General features: G+C 39.7%; 1 long non-coding RNA gene across 5 annotated transcripts in view; it reads left to right on the top strand.

Annotated features, from left to right (window-relative positions):
- LOC143662212 (uncharacterized) overlaps positions 1 to 14,343 on the top strand; it is a 337,353-nt gene that overhangs the window by 81,855 nt on the left and 241,155 nt on the right. The window contains exon 1 of one of the 5 annotated variants that reach the window (XR_013165222.1): positions 659 to 1,722. The exons of the other annotated variants lie outside the window; for them this stretch is intronic. This is a non-coding gene — a long non-coding RNA (uncharacterized LOC143662212). Of the gene's footprint in view, positions 1 to 658; positions 1,723 to 14,343 lie in introns of those variants that run through there. 5 annotated transcript variants of the gene reach the window in all.

Genomic DNA, 14,343 nt, shown 5'->3' with positions numbered 1-14,343 from the left:
GAAATATTTTTCCCAGGAAAAATGGGAAACTCTGGGAGACTCTGCCTAAAATCCCTCAGTAGAGAACATATATGCTGCCCTCTTTACTCCTTTGAATTTAAAAGGTCTCTGTGTCAGGCGGCTGTATGTCTCTATATGTGAGGTTCCGCCTCATGTTTATTTTGGGGAGTAATAATCATGTGCCGTTTTCCTGCCTGTCATCATTGGGGCCCAGGACTGGGGGTCAGAGGTCTGTCTGTCCTGTGCAAATGCTCCTGTTTGCTACTTTCATGCACCTGCACACGAGGCCAAGCTGCGATGCAGCTCTGGCTGTGCCAGGAGCAGCCTGGCACACGAGGAGATAAGACAGTTTAATTTAACACAAATGGAATGTTTCCAGCCTCGAGTCCCAATCAAGGAGATTTACTATGTTTTTAAAAAGATGTGAATGTTGACATGACTAGTGAAAAGATGGACCGAGACTGCACCAAGCAAGGAGCCTGATAGTAACCACTAAAGAAATGTGGCAATAGCATATCTTATTTGTGATTGCATAGCAAAACAAATCAGCCTACCACTCTGGGATTAAGACATGCTTTCCAGATAGCTGGTGTTTTTTAAGATCTACACACAGTTCTGTCAGCAGTCTTTAAAATGCACAGACGACATCCATAAGATTCCTGGGAAATTTCCTTTTTTGAACAGGAATGATTTTCTCTGCTGCCTCTACAGAGGTCAGGCAAAGTGCAGTTATCTGGAGAACTTGAAAAGAAAAATCCTGTTGAGGAAGAACAAAATTTTTGGAGGCAGTTTGGGGGAAGAGGAGAGAAAAGGCCTATATTCTCACAGGTGGTCTGTCTTTATTGATCCAGTTCAAATTCTGAACGCCACATTTCTATTTCCCAGAAAGACAGTGCCTCCCTTGTAAATTCACCACAAAATATGTAGCATGGGTTGGCATGTGGGCTTTTGGCAGGACTGAGCTGGGAGGGGGGCTGCTGGTGAGGACTGGCTGTCTTCCTGAGGAGCTTGGCAGGCTCTGTCCGATGGTCTAGATGTTTATATCCCCTCAGTAGTGATTCCCTTTCCTGTATGCGAGAATTCAGGGCTGAAAGTGAAACAACTTGCTCTTTGCTCAAGAAATTCACAGCATTTTTAACACTTCAGAGTCCACAAAGTCGGTGTGGAATGCCTGCCTAGGAGGCGAATAGAGAGCAGATCACACACCACTGTTTTCTCCTGCCACTTTGGAAGAGCTCACATTGTTTGACCTTGAACCTGCTACTTAATTTCCCTGGGATGCGGAGCCTTCTCCACAATAAAAGCTTTTGACTAGTCAGTGTTTTCCGTATTGCACTCTGAGGAGACTCTCCAAACTCGTCTCCAAAACAGTTTTTTCTGTTCTCTACGCTGGAATCCAATCAAAGATTTCATTTGCAAAATGAGATGTGCTACTAAAAAATATTTGAAAAATGACCGGATTTGTTTGCCTCTGAAGTTTGCTTCTCACCTTAAGATTCTGAGAGCTGATACCTGCTACCAGGACTCCTTTCTTTGTGCTGGGAGAGGTGAGGGGCTTGTCAAGATGCGTCTGTGAACGCAGCCTCACTGGGTTGAGGGGATCCATCCCTACCGTTCAGAGCCTGCTGCCGATTCACACGGTCTAACATGGAACGAGAGCTGAGAACCCTGCCAGCTCTAATTACAAGTTCCACACACTCCGATGACCTCATTTAGGAATCGGTGAGTCTCTGCCTCTGGCCCTTAAGTTACACAAACTGAGGAACTTGTCATTCTCTTAGGGTTTCCTAAATCACAGGCTGCCTGTCTCACAAAACAGGCCTGCAGAATGGTGCGAGGCTGTTCTTTGCTTAAAATATATTGCCTGGTCAGGAAGAGGAGTTGGCAGGCAATTCAACACCCTGTAACTGGCTGCTTGGCGTGCATTCTAATGAAGTGACCATCTGCATCAAATAATTATAAGTGGTCTCCCCTGACTGGTCTCCATGTGCTGACACAGACTGGGGGGAGGGTACCCTTTACGGCTGCTGCAGCCCGGGGAGGAGAGGCTGGGGAGCAGGTCGCGTGCATTCCTCCACTTCAAGGCACACAACCTGCTGAGTGGACAGGTGCTGGCAGTGAGATGTCCATGGGCAACGAAGCCTGCCTGTCCTCATAGCTGACATCTATATCTCCATCTATCTGGATTTAAACAACTGACACGACAGAAGGAATGCCACTCTCTACTACTCTAGATTCACATGCATCTACGCTGCATTGGAAATCCTGTGAACAAATGCCTTGCCCGCTACTGCCCTCTTTTTTTTCAGCATGACTGGGACTGGTGGGAGTTACTAAACTTCTTGTTTTGTCTCCTGCCCAAAAGTTGCTGGAATGTGGAAATGATTGCGAATCGGTTTCTGTGCTTGCTAATTCTGGCTAAGTTCCATCTTTCATTTGTTAGCTAAACATAATTGGCACTTAGACCCTGATTATTTGCATGCTTTTGTGCATGGCAAATTTTATTTGTTAGCTTTTTAAATAGTGTCACTTTGGGACTCATAGCATTAGCCCAATGTGAGTGTAGTTTCTCTGTGCCCACATAACTCAGCCTTGTCTCGAGTGTTTGCTGGTCTGACTTTGGCTCCCTGCCGAGTTTTCCTCTCCTCTGGCACTTCCGTCCTGTCCTGAAAAAACCTCTGGCCGGGCAACTTCAGGCCCCATGAGCAGACACTGTCAGGTGAGTGTTTGTGGTGCAATTTTGCATAATGAGAAGCAGAGAAGCAGCTTCTATTTGCTGAAAGGAGCTAAAAAAAGCTCCTAAGAATTTGAATCTGTATTATATGACTGAAAGAAGATGATGGATGTATCTCCATTTGTGTTTTGAGGCAGAATTTTAGAAGGTCACTACAGAGAAAGGGTTTCCTTGTATGCTAGAGCTTAGTTTTATCACTTTTAAATAAAGGATATATACAGACATTCTTGCATTCCTTTAAAACATTAGAAAATAAAATGCTTTCTTTTTTCTTTCTTTTCTCCTTCCCTCCCTTCCTTTCATATTTATCTATCTGTATCTAGCTATCTATTCATCTAATCATCTATCTATTAAAATATATGATTTCTCTTCATCATCATCATCATCACCTATCCATCATTTTAAAAATCTGGCACTAATACAATTTGTCTTTTTAGGTAAATGTACTTCAGAATTTTCCTGGGAAGAGTAGCAGTACCTCAAGTAGGACATATTGCACTTAAGAAAAATTAATTGGTGAAGAGAGTTAAATCCTTAATGAGAAATCTCATGTTTGGCTTTCACCTCAGCTTAAAGAACATGTTGATTTTAATTATAAGCCTTGTATTTCCTTTCCATTTGCAAAGTTCTTTTTTTTTTGGGCATGGGCAGGCACCAAGAATCGAACCCAGGTCTCTGGTGTGGCAGTCAAGAACTCTGCCTGCTGAGCCACCATGGCCCACCCTCCGTTTGCAAGGTTCTTTTATGTTCATTATTTTGTTTATTTTTTTCCCAAAAACTTGAGAAGGAATAGATTATAATTTTTATTATGAGAAAACTGGGTTCTGAGACATTCAAGATAGAGGGCCAAGCACAGCACTCTGCTGCTTTGTGTCCTTAGAAATGATGAAAACACACACACACACACACACACACACACACACACACACGAGGGTTTCAGTTACTCCGTGTGTGTGTATATATTAAAAAACAAGAGTAGGAATCTGTCCAGTGAACTATAATCTGGGAGGAATCCTGGAAAGACGGAAAATAGGTAGAATCAGATGGAAGAAGGAAATCCCAATCTGAAATGTTCACAGAAAATACTCTTGCAAAGGGTTGGAGAGGTACCTTCGGCGGTAGAAATACTTGAAGCAGGAGGATTTAGAGACCACTAATAAAGTATCTCACAGCCTTCTTGTATATGATTGATCTGGGAGTTGAATCCAGCCCTTTCTCTCTAATGTGTTCCCCCCTCCCACTACAGGTGCAGGAGACATTGGACTTGGGTGGGTCTACCCAGCCCAAAATGAGCAGATATTTGACGGCATCTTGTTCATTTGAACTGTACATCATGCAGTATCATTCAAAAGTAACCATGATTATTTATTTTTCTTTGTTTGGTTTCAACTGTCTTTTTGCTTTTCATAAAATTAGCTTTACTGAAGTATCATTTACATGCAATAAAATTGGTCAATTTTAAGTGCACAATTTGATGAGTTTTGACAAATGTATAGAGTATATAACCACTACTGTAATCATGATATAAATATAGTTCCTCAAAAAGTTAAGCATAGTTATCATACTTGCTTAAGTATACATTGGAGCCCAGTGGTTCCAATCCTAGGGACATACCTAAGAAAATGAAGACATCTGTTCACGCAAAAACTTGTACATGAATGTCCATAGTGGCATATTCCCCTCCCAAACTCCCCTGTGCCCCTTTGTAGGCACTCCCCCGCTTTGTCCGCTTCCCCCCACTCCTTGTCCATAGCAATCACTGGTCTGCTTTCTGTCACCCATAGTCTTGCCTTTTCTAGAGTTTCATATAAATGAAATCATACGGTATGTAATCATTTGTGATTTTTTTTGTTTAACATAAAATTTTAAGATTCAATCCATATTGCTTTCATGTATTGTTAATTTGTTCATTTTTTTATTGCTGAGTAGTATTCCATTGTGTGTGTACATACTATAATTTGTTTATCCATTCAACAGCTGATAGGCATTTGTATTGTTTCCAATTTTTTGGTTATTCAGAATAAAATTGCTGTGAATATTTAAGTACAAGACTTGTGTGAACATATATTTTCATTTCTCTAGGTAGAACCTGGGGGGGATTGCTAAACCATGTGGTAAGTGGACTTTTAAAGTTATAAAAAAATGCCAAACTCTTTCCCAATGTAGATCTACCATTTTACATTCCTGTCAGCAATGAATGAGGGTTTCAGTTACTCCACATCTTCATTAGCACTTGATATTGTCAGTCTGTTTAATTTTAGCCATTGTAGGAGTGTTTAATGGTGTCACATTGTGTGTGTCTGTGTGTATTTTTAAGAGAATTATAGGTTTACAGAAAAATCAAGCAGAAAATACAGAGTTCTTGTATACCCCCTTATTATTATTATTTGTTATTATTTTTATTATTTTTAATTGACAAGCCAAAACAACATTCTTAACATACAAACATTCCACACATGGTGGACAATTAGTGGCTCACAATATCATCACATAGTAGTCAATTCATCACCATGATCATTTTTTAGAACATTTGCATCACTCCAGACAAATAAATAAAAAGAAAATACTCATACATACCATACTCCTTACTCTTATCTCTCATTGACCACTAGTTACCCCCTTATTATTAACACCATACATGAGTGCGGTACATGCATTATAATTAATGAAAGAATATCATTATAATTATACTATTAATTGTAGACTATGGTTTACATTAAGGTTTCCTGTTTGTGTTGTATAGACCTATGGTTTACCTTTTTTTAAAAAATTATTTTTTTAGCATACATACAACCTAAAATTTCCTTTCACCTATATCCAAATATATAATTCAGGGCTCTTAATTACATTCCCAATGTTGTGTTACCATCACCATTATCCATTACCAAAACTTTTCCATCACCCCGAATAAAGCTCTACAACTTAAGCATTAACTCATTCCCTACCCCCAACCTGGCCTCTGATAACCTGTGTTCCATTTTCTGATTTCTCTAATGACTAATGATGAGCATCTTTTCTGTGTTTATTTGCCATTCATGTATCATCTTTAGTGAAATGTCTATCCTAATTTTCTGACCTGCTTTTAAATTGGGTTCTTAGTCTTCTTATTGTTGAGTTTTAAGGGTACAAGTCCATTGACAGATATGTGTTTTGCAAATATTTTTTCCCATTCTCTGAGAGAAACAAGTCTGCTTTGTTCCTGATCTTAGTATGGAAGCATTTAGTCTTTAACCATTTTGTATTGTGTATGTATATATGACAGGTATTTTGTGACTGCCTTTTATCAAGATGAGGACACTTTTTCTATTTGTAGTTTGCTGAGAGTTTTTATAATGAATGGAAATTTAACTATGTGAAATGCTCTTTCTAAATCTATTGAGATGATTGTATGCTTTTTTTTGAGTTTAAGATCGTCAATTACATTGATTGATTTTTTAAACTTTTTTATTATGTAGCATAACATATATACTATACAATATAATGTTTTATTGTTTTAAGCAAAATATATGTATATTGTTTTAAGCAAAACAATAAAAGAGCAATAGTTTTCAAAGCACTCTTCAACAAGTGGATACAGGACAGTTCCAGAGTTTGCCATGGGCTACCGTATGATCCTCTCATATTTTTCCTTCTAGCTGCTCCAGAATATAGGAGGTAGGGGGCTTAAATACTTTTTATCATCACAATAGACTTTTTTCCCCTTCTTTTTTTGTGAACAATAACATATATACAAAAAAGCTATAAATTTTGAAGCACAGCACCACAATTAGTTATAGAACATATTTCAGACTTTGACATGGGTTACAATTTCACAATTTTAGGTTTTTACTTCTAGCTGCTCTAAAATACTAGAGACTAACAGAGATATCAATTTAATGATTCAGCATTCATCTTCATTTGTTAAGTCCTATCTTCTATGTATAATTCCACCATCACCTTTGATCTTTCCATCCCTCTCTTTAGGGGTGTTTGGGCTATGGCAATTCTAAATTTTTGATATTGAAACGGTCTATCACTAATATGGGGTAGGAAGATGGAACTATCTGATGTTCTGGAGTGGCTATGCTAGGTTTCAGGACTTATCTGGACCAGGGACCCATCTGGAGGTTGTAGGTTTCTGGAAAGTTACTCTAGTGCCTAGAACTCTTGTGGAATCTTATAAATTGCCTTAGGTGTTCTTTAGGATTGGCTGGAATGGTCCTGGTTGGGGGTTGCAGGTTATTATAGGTAGCAAGGTCTACCTGAAACTTGGTAACAGCAAGCTCCCAAATAGCCTCTCAACCCTATTTGAACTCTCTCTGCCACTGATACTTTATTAATTATATTTCTTTTCCCCCTTGGTGGTCAGGATGGAATTGTTGTTCCCATGGTGCCAGGTCTGGATTCATCCCTGGGAGTCATCTCCCATGTCGCCAGGGAGACTTTCACCCCTGGATGTCATGTCCCACGTAGGTAGGAGGGCAATGATTTCACTTGCAGAGTTGGGCTTAGAGAGACTGAGGCCACATCTGAGCAACAAAAGAGGTCCTACGGAAGTAACTCTTAGGCATGCCTATAGGTAGTCTGAGCTTCTCCGCTACCTACATAAGCTTCGCAAGAGTAAATCTCATGATTGAGGGCATGGCCTATTGATTTGGGTGTCCCTAAAGTTTGACACAGTATCAGGGGATTCCCTGATGGTAAGGTTTAATAGTTTCATATTCTTTCTCCTCTCCCTCAGGGGACTTTGCCAATACTTTTTGATTATCTGCTTAATATACTGTAAGATGTTTTCAGGCATTATAATAATCTATACAGGATTAAAGGACCTCTTTTGTATTCTGTACTTCCTGTGTTTCAATTGTTCAAATGAGCTGTATAGACAGGTTAAATTAGATTATGCACTAGAAAAAAAATTCAGTTCCAGATCAAATAAACCTTTCTTCCATTGGTCTCGAAGAGTATGTGTGGTTCTAAAATACAGACACTGTCTTCTTTATCCCTATATTCTGAATTACTTTAACTTCAACATGTTCAGCTTCATTCTTATTTCTAAATATCAGGTTGTATATGTAAAATACCCTCTCAATATCCAAAAATAATAATCACCACTCCGGACTTAATGTGTCTGCTCTAAAAACTGACAATCTAGGCTCCCGTTTCCTTATAAGTATTTTCTAAAGGTGACCATATCATTGCTGTTTTTTTGTCTCACCAAATGTCCCACCTGTTCGTTCACAATGTTGCATGCCTCATGACATTGTTCCTTTTTGTAGCAGCACAACCTTCGTTTATAAGTATACACCATCATTTGCCAATCTACTTCTCTGTCAGTTCATCCTTCAACCACCTGCATTCATTGGGCATCATGTAGAGGGCCCAAAGTCCACAGTCCATCAACATTCCCAATTTTAGATAATTTCATTGTCCCCAAGAGACAGAAAACCAATAAACACACCCTTGCCAAATAGGAAATGTAAACTCTTGTCCCTCTTAACTCTTAACTCTTGTCCCTCACACCATTATTTACCTCTGTCGTTGCTGTGGTGCTGATGGTTCTCTTCTGAACATAGTTCATAGTATGCAATAGCAGTTTTCCCCCTGTATCCTGGACTTAAACACTCTTTATGCAAGAACCATATCTTTGAAGTAATTCTTATGAAAGCTCATTCATATTTCTAGTGTGAGTCAGTGGGACACGTAGGTCTATACAAACCCTTTCAATCTTGTTCATCTTCAATATGGCAATATTACTTCTAACCCACTACAGAATCACCTTCACTCCTATCTATTCCCTTACATTGGAGTTCAACCTCATTAGCTAATGGTTCACCCATCTCTAGCTTCTATGTATCTCCAAGTCCTTTATATTCTGTATTATAAGCCTCTGATTATACTTTTATGCTGGTCATAAAAGTGGTCATAAAAAAAATCCTTTTGTGTCTGGCTAACTTCACTCAGCTTTATGTCCTCAAGGCTCATCCATCTTGTCATGTGCTTCAGGATGCCATTTTGTCTTACTGCTGCATAATATTCCATTATATATATATACCATGTTTTGTTGGTTCACTGTCTGTTGATGGGCATTTGGTTTGTTTCTATCTTTTGGTGATTGTGAATAATGCTACTATGAACATTGGTGTGCAGATGTCTGTTTGTGTCATTGCTTTCAGCTTTTCTGGGTATATATCAAGTATTGCTATTGCTGGGTCGTAGGGCAACTCAATATTTAGTTTCCTAAGGAACTGCCAACAGTCTTCCATAGTGGCTGCACCAGTATACATTCCCATGAGCAGTGCATAAGTGTCCCAGTTTCTCCACATCCTCTCCAACATTTAGTTTCTGGTTTGTTTAATAGCAGCCATTCTTATGGGTGTGAGGTGGTATCTCTTTGTAGTCTTGATCTGCATTTCCCTTATAGCCAAGGAAAATGAACATCTCTTCATGTGCTTTTGAGTCATCAGTACTTTATCTTCAGAAGAATGCCTATTCATATCTTTAGCCCATTTTATAATTGGGTTGTTTGTTCTTTTTTGTTGTTGAGTTGTATGATTTCTTTGTATATACAGGAAATCAAACCTTTGTCCAATATGTGATTTCAAAATATTTTCTCCCATTGAGTTGGATGCCTCTTCACCTTTTTGACAAAGTCTTTTGAGGTGCAGAAGCATTTGATTTTGAGGAGTTCCCATTTATCTATTTTTCTTTTGTTGCTCGTGCTTTGGGTGTAAAGTTTAGGAAGCTACCTCCTATTACTAGGTCCTACCTTTTCTTCTAGAAACTTTATGGTTCTAGTTCTAATATTTAGGTGTTTGATCCACTTTGAGTTAATTTTTATGTAGGGTGTAAGATAGGGGTCCTCTTTCATTCTCTTGGCTACTGATATCCAGTTCTTCCATGCCCAATTACTGAAAAGACTATTTTGTCCCAGTTCAGAGGATTTGGGGGCCTTGTCAAAAATCAGTTGACCATAGATTTGGTGGTCTATTTCTGCACTCTTAGGATTTTACTTCTAGTTGTTCTAAAATACTGGAGATTAAAAGAGATATCAATCTAATGATTCAGCATTCATATTAATTAGTTAAGTCCTATCCTCTATGTATAATTCCACCATCACCTTTGATCTTTCCATACCTCTCATTGTGTAGGAAGATTTTTGATGACTGTTTGAGTCTTTTTACTTGTGATAGATTTGTTGAGATCTTCTATTTCTTCCTGAGTCAGTGTAGCTTATTTGTGTGTCTCCAAGAATTTATCGATTTTATCTAAGTTTTCTCAATTGTTGGCATATAGTTGTTCATAGAACCCTCTTATGATTTATTTTTCAGGGTCAGTGGCAATGCACTCCTTCTCATTTCTGATTTTGTTTGTTTGCTTCCTCTCTCTTTTTTTTCCTTTGTCCATCTTGCTAGTGGCCCATCAATTTTATTGAAAAGAACCAACTTTTGGTTTTATTGATTCTTTCTATTGTACTTTTGTTCTCCTATTCATGTATCTCTGCTTTAATCTTTGTTATTTCTCTTCTCCTGTTTGCTTTGGGGTTAGTTTGTTGTACTTCTCAAGTTCCTCCAGGTGTGCTGTTAAGTCCTTGATATCTGCTCTTTCTTGTTTTTTAATATAGGCATTTAAGGCAATGAATTTCCCTCTCAGCACAGCCTTGGCTGCATCCCATAAGTTCTGATAAGGTGTATTCTCATTTTCATTCATTTCCAGATAGCTACTGATTTCTCTAGCAATTTATTCTTTGACTCACTGGTTGTTTAAGAGTGTGCTCTTTTTTTTTTTCAACTTGGGGAAGTTGAATTTCTCCCTGTTCTCACCATTCCCCAAAGGGGGCTTTGCAAATACTTTTCCACTCACTGATAGAATAACTCTGGGATTCATCGGGGCATCACTCTGGACAAATCAACAAATTAAAGAGTGTGCTTCTTTAATTTCCATTATATTTGTGAATGTTCTCATTCTTTGGTGGTTATTGAGATCCAGCTTCATCCCACTGTGATCAGAGAAAGTGCTTTGAATAGTTCAATATTTTTAAATTTATAAAGTACTGCTTTGTGCTCCAACATATGATCTATCCTGGAGAATGTTCCATGAGCACTAGAGAAGAATGTATAACCTTGTTATACATTGGAGTGCAATGACCTATATATTCTGTTAGGTCTGTTAGGTCTAATTCATTCATTAAGTTATTTAACTTCTCTATTTCTTTGTTGATCTTCTGTCTTTTTTTTTCTGTCTATAGAGGAGAGTGGTGTTTTGAAGTCTTCTACTATTATTGTTGAAACATCTATCACTCCCTTCAGTTTTGCCAATGTCTGTTTGATGTACACCTTGATTCGGAGCATAAACATTTATGATTGTTATATCTTCTTGGTGAATTGACTCTTTAATTATTATATAGTGTCCTTCCTTGTCTCTTTTGATGTCTTTACATTTAAAGTCTATTTTGTCCAATATGAGCATAGCTACTCCTGTTTTCTTTTGGTTACAATTTGTGTGGAAAATCTTTTTCCATCCTTTCACTTTCAATCTATTTGTATCCTCGTGTCTAAGACGAGTCTCTTGTAAGCAGCATATAGCTGGATTATGTTTCTTAATCCATTCTACCAATCTGCATCTTTTAATTTGTAAATTTAGTCCATTAACATTTAATGTTATTATTGAAAAGGCATTTTTTGATCCCACCATCTCATCTTTTTAATTTTATTTGTCAGATCTATATATTCTTTTCCCTCTTTCTCTTTGTATTATTCAAATTACTGTAAGTAGTACTCATCAGTTCTGTGCCCTCCCTCTGCTGTCTGTTTTTTCAGCCAGCAGAAGTCCTTTTAGTATTTCTTGTAGGGCCAGTCTACTGTTGACAAATTCTTTCAGGACTTCTTTGTCTGTGAAAACTTTAATCTCTCCCTCAATTTTGAAGGACAGTTTGGCTTGGTACAGAATTCTTGGTTGGAAGTCCTTCTCTTTCAGGATCTCGAATATATCATACTACTTTCTTCTCACCTCCATGGTGCTAGTTGAGTAGTCTGAACTCAGTCTTATTTGATTTCCCTTGTATCTAGTAGATTGTTTTTCTCTTGCCACTTTTGGGATTTTCTGCTTCTCTTCAACATTTGACAGACTGATTAGTAAGTGCCTTGGGGAAGACCTGTTGGGATTTATTCTGTTTGGAGTTCTCTGGGCTTCTTTGACTTGTATATTTTTGTCCTTTATGAGGGTTGGGAAGTTTTCCCCCATTATATCCTCAACTACTCTTCCTAGCCCTTTACTCCTCTCTTCTCCTTCTGGGACACCAATGATTCTTATATTTGTGCACTTTGATTTGTCTATCATTTCCCTGAGTTCCCATTAACATTTTTTATATCTTTTTTGCCATGTGCTGTTTTGAGTCTTTGAAGTCAATTATCCTGTCCTCTGTATCACCTATTCTTTCTTCTGTCTCTTCAAATCTGGTGTTGTGTACCTCTACTATGTTTTTATTTGGTCAACAGTCTTTAATCTCAGTGATAGCTGCAATTTTTCTATTTATTCTTTCAAATTTCTCTTTATGCTCTTCTACTGTTCTAAATCTCCTTTATGTCATTTGCGATCCCACTTACTTTATAACTAAAGTTGAATAAACAGGTTTGTGTTAGGTCAGGGGAATAAGGGAGGGCTCTATGGCTGGAATCATGACGTCACTTTGGAACGGGAGGTGAACCGTTACAGTCAAGGTCTTTGCGCAGCAAACATCTATTCATGGACATCTAACCACCCGCTGCTCAACCCACTAGCATAATAATCCTTTGTTTAATGTGCCACCTCTTTCATGTCATCACCTAACCCCTGCCCTTAAAAACTGCACTTGCCAAAACCCATGCACAGACTTACCTCACTCCCTCTTGGGTTCGGTGAGCTCTGCCTGGGAGCACAGCCCAATAAAGCATACTCATTTACAATCCTTTCGTCTACTTTCCTTTCTCTCAAATACCTCATATCTTAAAACCTTTCAGTTTGATTAGTTGTTCCAGTGTCTGTGTCTCCTCTGGTGTTTTAATTTGGTCATTAGGTAGGTCTATATCTGTCTGCATTGTGAAACGCTTAGTAAAAATCTTCTGCCATCATCTTGGCATGTAAATGTCTTGACTTATTTACTTTGGGAGTTGATTTCTTTCAGTAGTCTAAGGCTTTGTGTTTGTGGGATGGTTGTGCAGCAGGAAGCAGGGCACGGGGTAGAGCACACAGTACGGTGATTTGTTTTAGGCAAATTGGGGATGTTACCCCGATGCTTGTGAATGTGGGCGCCCAGCAGCCAGGGATGATAGAGCTGTGTGGGTGCACCGGTCTGGGGGCCATAACCCTGGTGTGCGCTGGTCTAAGGCACGGGGCCCTTGGCGCGCATGCGTAGAGCTATGGCCGCAGGTTGGCGTTACGCCTTCATGGATTGGGGGCAGATGTGACCCGGCTATACAGGTCAGCACTTTCTCAGAGCTGGGAAGTGTGGCTGAGGGCCATGTGTCTGCGCGGTTCTAGGACTGCTGTAAAGTGCGGTCACAGAGCTGAATGACGTGATTGGGGTCCGTGCGCATGCGTGGGCCTGGAAGTGCCGTAAACAGATGCGCAGGGCTCAGGCGGGGCAGAGCGCGCGACAGTATGGGTGGGGTGTGTGTGTGGCGGGGGTAGTCTGGGTATGGAGGTTAGTTCCTGCAGCCTTCATGTGCCGGCAACAGCCTGTAGGGAACAGGGTGGGGGAGGTAGTGCTCTGGAGGGGTGCAGGAGAGGTTGGTTGGGGTGCACGTGGGATGTGGGTGTGCAGTAGATATGTGCACTGGGGGCTGGTGGGGTGGGGGCGCCTGGAGCACGGGGAATGGGAGCAGGTGACGGGGGAGCCTCCATGCGGTGTGGGGTGAGTCCCTGGTCATGGGCCGCGCTGGTGAGGGTAGCGCGCCCAAGGAACGCGGCCTAGCCTTCTTCCTAGTCCTGGGCTCCGTGGCTCTGCATCTCCATGCCAGGCTCCAGCTTTCTGCCTCTCAGTTCCTCGACCTATGCAACCAGGGCTGCCACACGTGGTACAGAAGGCTCTCCCAGGTCAGCCGCACTCTCGAATCACCTCCTCAGTCACCCTCCTGTCCCTTCGCTAACTTTTCCTTGGAGCAGGGCTAAGCGTGAGCCACTCTACTCGGCCATCTTCCCCTGTTAAGAATTTTTGTCTTTTTTTTTCTTGCAATATCGTGTCTGGTTTTGGTATCAACATAATGCTGGTCTCATAAAATGAGATGGGAATGTTCACGTCTCTCCTATTTTTCTGGGAAAATTAGTGTTGAATTTTTATTATTGTTTCCTTATATATTTGGAATAATTCATCAGTGAAGCCATCTGGACTGGGATTTTCCTTACATGAGAGTTTTAAACAACAGATTAAATTTCTTTATTGGGGATAGGGTTATTCAGCTCATCTATTTCTTCTTGAATGAGATTTCTGTAATTTGTGTTTTCAAATAATTTTTCCATTCCATGTAACTTGACAAATTTATTGGTATCAAGTCCATAATATTCCCTTATTATCTTTTTTAATATCTGTAGATCTGGATGATGTATCCTCCATTCTTGATGTTGGTGATTTGTGTCTTCCCTCTTCATTTCTCATC

Source organism: Tamandua tetradactyla, chromosome 18, assembly GCF_023851605.1.
Source record: "Tamandua tetradactyla isolate mTamTet1 chromosome 18, mTamTet1.pri, whole genome shotgun sequence".
Lineage (NCBI taxonomy): Eukaryota > Metazoa > Chordata > Mammalia > Pilosa > Myrmecophagidae > Tamandua > Tamandua tetradactyla.
This window is presented reverse-complemented; position numbering and strand designations above follow the sequence as displayed.